Consider the following 5,000-nt stretch of genomic DNA (forward strand, 5'->3'; position numbering starts at 1 on the left):
GAAGGATCGAAATGAAAGAAGGATCATATTATTACAAACCGAAAGTGAAGGATCATTAAAATTGAAATACAATATATATAAATATATAAATGTACCCGTCGTTGCGACACCCTAGTTAAATGGAAAGATATAAAAAGAGAGAAAAGAATACAGATGACCCCGCCGTCTGATCTTTGCTAAATGATCTGGCATCACCGGAGTTTTTTTGGTCCGTGTTTGCGTTCGCTCTATTCGAAATGAAACTCGCGGAGGCGAAGAATTGTTAAAAGTTTACGAAGCGTCTAGGAGTGGTTAAAACTGAGAGAGTTGAAACTACGATGTATTAGAACGAGCAACCGTCGAAACTTTGTTTTCGCGACGTCTTTTCGTCGCTCTCGTCCCCACGCTCCTACGCTTTGGTTGTTTCTTTGCCATCCGTGTTGCGATAAAAAGATTTCTCCATTGTCCAAAAAGGACGGATCGAGATTCCTCTTTCGAGAGGGAGAGAGAGGTACTTGCGGGTAACCTGGAATCTACGAAACACGCACCGTGGTAAGATTCGTGCGTCCGCCTGATCGATGTGTGTTGTTTACGGACCGGCTGAGAAGCGACGATAGCGAGTCTTTGGAAAAACTATGTGTCCATTAGTTAGACCGATCGTCGCCGGCCGTGTGTCTGTTCGAATCTCGCAACCCACGATTCAGCGACAGGACGCGCGCTCGCATTCCTTGTGTGCGTTCGTACTTTCAAGGTTTTAAATGTACTTTACGCCCGACCGTCGAGAGGAGCGTGCCACTGGGCGTTTCTCCGACGGTTTCCGTCCTTGGACGCGATCGTGTCGTCAACGATCGAACAAACAAACAAATACGTTGGCGACGCCCGAATTCGCTCTCCCGCACGCGCCGGGTGGGAGAGTGATGTGGGTATCGAATGTGATGCGTGTTAATAATGAAAATAACACTCTAAAGATCTAAAGAGTTTGAAATACAAAATTTTACGATTACCCTGAACGGTGGATCACTTGGCTCGTGGGTCGAATATGAAAGAACGCAGCTAATTGCGCGTCAACGTGTGAACTGCAGGACACATGAACATCGACATTTCGAACGCACATTGCGGTCCACGGATACAATTCCTGGACCACGCCTGGCTGAGGGTCGTTTTCTTAACAAAAGACTGCTTGCGTTTGCTTCTCGAAAAAAGAGTAATTCATTTCTTTCTAAACATCTCGCCGTCGTTCAACGAAAGTAGAACGTTTCGGAGCGGGATTATCGAACGAAATTGAAAGAATGAATGAACGATAAACAAAGAAAGAGTCGCAACGTACGAGCGATAGTTGGCAGTTCGTCGGCGTTTGTCGTGGAAACGATGTGACGAAAATCGCAACCGATACACTAAATGCAGGCCGTTAAAGGAGAGAAACAAATTTCGAAATATCTCTTCGAACTAGCGCAAGTGCGTCACGGGCGCGCGAGTCGTCGTTAAAATTTATAAACGACCGCCCGTGAAAGCACCGAGTTCTCGGAAGATAATCTATAAAGATTCTCCATCCTGCTGGAAGTTATCGGATCGGCGCGATTGTTCACTTGTAGAAATCCACGCTCCCGACGTTGCCAGAAACGATATTTACGAAAGGTGTGTCAAAAATAAACGAAAGAAGCTCTCCTATAAATTTAGAAAAAGCAAACGAGTGAAATGTTTGAGATGATAATTTGGCTGAAATGCAGCTCGAATAGCCCAGGGTTTCGAATGATTCCCCGCGCTTTATACATCTCTCTGTTTACAAACGGTGTATAAATGAAAGATCGCTTCAGATGGGTCGTCGCTGTTTGACGCGCGATGCTGTTCCTTTTTTTTTTGTCTGTCTGTGCGTTTAGCTTCGCTAAACAAGTTAAATGGTTAAAAAGCGTCGAAAAAGCGAATACACACGCGACAAGACAAATCTAACGAGTAAAGGAACGCTCGCTCCAAGATAAAAATGGTTGTTTACAATCAATACAGCGTTTCGGTACCCCTGATCGTAGTCTAAAACTGTGTAACAAAAGAGAGGAAAGCGAATGGTGAAGGAACTTCGAAGCCTCCGTGGCGTGGCTAGAACTTGTGATAAAGTATGTTTGCAGCAATTATGCATGCTCCCGTTAAAACAGCATTTCAATGTCTCGCATGGCTTAAAGCTCTAGGAGGCTTCAACATTTAGAATACATACGGACTACTTCGTTTGTTAAAGATAGCGAAGACCGCGCGACCATCGCTCGGTCGTCCAGTCCTCGAAAGTTTTGTGCGTTCACAAGAAGAGACAAATGGGGTTTACCCTTGCGCTAAGGGAGAAGAGAGAAAAGCAGTTGTTAAATCTAAGAGGTGTGTGGAGTACATCGCGTGTTGGTAAAATTGTTAAATGAAGTATACGCGAAATGTTCTCTCGCTCTTGCTTTTCCTCTTGCTTCGTGGCGCTCGAAAAGAAGGGATGATAAATAAAGAAACCTATTCGAAATCTCTTGTGAACAAAAAATAATACGGACGGACGTTAAAATTGAACCGAGACGAAATGGATCGTCTTGCGAGTTGTCTTCGCTTTGAAATTGTTAAAAATTGATAAAAGCAATACGACGAAGCTGCAGTCCGCAAAATGTTTGAAGCAAAAAGGAAATAACACGAAAATTATGGGAACGTCGTGTCTCAACTTTTTTTTTCCCTCTTGTGCTCGTTTCTCATCGGAACGATAAATACAAACATTTTGAAACGAGAGAGGAGGAAAAATTGAATATGCGAAAGGTTGATTCACGCACAGTTTCTCTACGTGTTTGCTTTTTTGCTTCTTTTCGTTATTTTTTTTTTTTTTTGCATCGAGCATCATTATTCACCTTTCGATGAAACCAAAGAAATTGACGACCTCAGAGTAGGCGAGATTACCCGCTGAATTTAAGCATATTATTAAGCGGAGGAAAAGAAACTAACTAGGATTTCCTTAGTAGCGGCGAGCGAACAGGAATGAGCCCAGCACTGAATCCCGCGTACCGCCGCTGGGAAATGTAGTGTTCAGGAGGATCCGTTTATCCCGAGACATCGAATTGCGTCCAAGTCCATCTTGAATGGGGCCATTTACCCATAGAGGGTGCCAGGCCCGTAGTGACCGGTACGCGTTTCGGGAGGATCTCTCCTTAGAGTCGGGTTGCTTGAGAGTGCAGCCCTAAGTGGGTGGTAAACTCCATCTAAGGCTAAATACGACCACGAGACCGATAGCGAACAAGTACCGTGAGGGAAAGTTGAAAAGAAACTTTGAAGAGAGAGTTCAAGAGTACGTGAAACCGTTCAGGGGTAAACCTGAGAAACCCAAAAGATCTAATGGGGAGATTCATCGTCAACAACGCTGGCTCCCGTTGGTGCGCGATGCCCCGGATGGACCTTCGGGTTCCAATTAGCGAGGGCACACCACCTTCGGCGAATGTTCCGGCGAGGTAGTCGTGCAACTTCTCCCCTAGTAGAACGTCGCGACCCGTTGCGTGTCGGTCTACGGTCCGAGGCGGAGCCTGTCCGTCACCTAACGGTGTTCGTGACAGACCCTCGGTTGCCTGGCCGACTGCGCGACGGTACTCAGACGGTATCAGGCCGCAACCAATCCATTTTCGAATGTGTGTGCGTCAGGACCGCCGCAAGCTAGGTTCAGTTATAATTACCCGGATGTACGACTATGCGCCGTCCCGGGGTCTGGCCAGCTGTTAGCAGGAGGAGTCCTTGGACTGGCCAAAGCTTTGAATTACCGGTCGGCGACGCTATTGCTTTGGGTACTCTCAGGACCCGTCTTGAAACACGGACCAAGGAGTCTAACATGTGCGCAAGTCATTGGGATATAAATAAACCTAAAGGCGAAATGAAAGTGATGTCGTCCTCTGCGTCGACCTAGGGAGGATGGGCCTCGTTACGATTAGGCCTCGCACTCCCGGGGCGTCTCGTTCTCATTGCGAGAAGAGGCGCACCTAGAGCGTACACGTTGGGACCCGAAAGATGGTGAACTATGCCTGGTCAGGACGAAGTCAGGGGAAACCCTGATGGAGGTCCGTAGCGATTCTGACGTGCAAATCGATCGTCGGAACTGGGTATAGGGGCGAAAGACTAATCGAACCATCTAGTAGCTGGTTCCCTCCGAAGTTTCCCTCAGGATAGCTGGCACTCGCTCGAAACGTTATTGCGAGTCTCATCTGGTAAAGCGAATGATAGAGGCCTTGGGGCCGAAACGACCTCAACCTATCTCAAACTTTAAATGGGTGAGATCTCTGGCTTGCTTGCATCAAATGAAGCCATGAGATTTTAATTATTGGATCAGAGTGCCAAGTGGGCCAATTTGGTAAGCAGAACTGGCGCTGTGGGATGAACCAAACGCAGAGTTAAGGCGCCTAAGTCGACGCTTATGGGATACCATGAAAGGCGTTGGTTGCTTAAGACAGCAGGACGGTGGCCATGGAAGTCGGAATCCGCTAAGGAGTGTGTAACAACTCACCTGCCGAAGCAACTAGCCCTGAAAATGGATGGCGCTGAAAGCGTCGCGCCTATACTCCGCCGTCAGTGGCAAGTGGGGCTGGACAAAATTTGGTCCTCCATGAAGCCCTGACGAGTAGGAGGGTCGCGGCGGTGTGCGCAGAAGGTCTGGGCGTGAGCCTGCCTGGAGCCGCCGTCGGTGCAGATCTTGGTGGTAGTAGCAAATACTCCAGCGAGGCCCTGGAGGACTGACGTGGAGAAGGGTTTCGTGTGAACAGCCGTTGCACACGAGTCAGTCGATCCTAAGCCTAAGAGAAATCCTATGTAAATGAGGTGTCCTAAGCTCTCAGTTAAAAGCAACAACAAAACTGTTAAATATGGCTAAATCGAATTATAAGAAGTAGTTGCAGAGATGCACACCCATTGGGCGAAAGGGAATCCGGTTCCTATTCCGGAACCCGGCAGCGGAACCGCATACCATTCGGGCCCTCGTAAGAGTGTCGTCGGGGTAACCCAAAATGACCTTGGAGACGCCGTCGGGAGATCTG

At 47.6% G+C, this 5,000-nt stretch overlaps 2 non-coding genes across 2 annotated transcripts in view; both read left to right on the forward strand.

Moving 5' to 3' along the window:
- Positions 1-980: 980 nt before the first annotated feature.
- LOC143307998 (5.8S ribosomal RNA) lies at positions 981-1,139 on the forward strand. The gene has a single exon (XR_013065026.1). It is a non-coding gene; the product is annotated as a 5.8S ribosomal RNA (ribosomal RNA).
- A 1,726-nt stretch (positions 1,140-2,865) lies between these two features.
- LOC143307996 (large subunit ribosomal RNA) overlaps positions 2,866-5,000 on the forward strand; it is a 4,024-nt gene continuing 1,889 nt past the window's right edge. The window contains exon 1 of the ribosomal RNA XR_013065024.1: positions 2,866-5,000. This exon is cut by the window's right edge and continues 1,889 nt beyond it. This is a non-coding gene — a ribosomal RNA (large subunit ribosomal RNA).

The sequence above is a fragment of the Osmia lignaria genome, unplaced genomic scaffold (assembly GCF_051020975.1).
Source record: "Osmia lignaria lignaria isolate PbOS001 unplaced genomic scaffold, iyOsmLign1 scaffold0119, whole genome shotgun sequence".
In the NCBI taxonomy this organism is placed as follows: domain Eukaryota; kingdom Metazoa; phylum Arthropoda; class Insecta; order Hymenoptera; family Megachilidae; genus Osmia; species Osmia lignaria.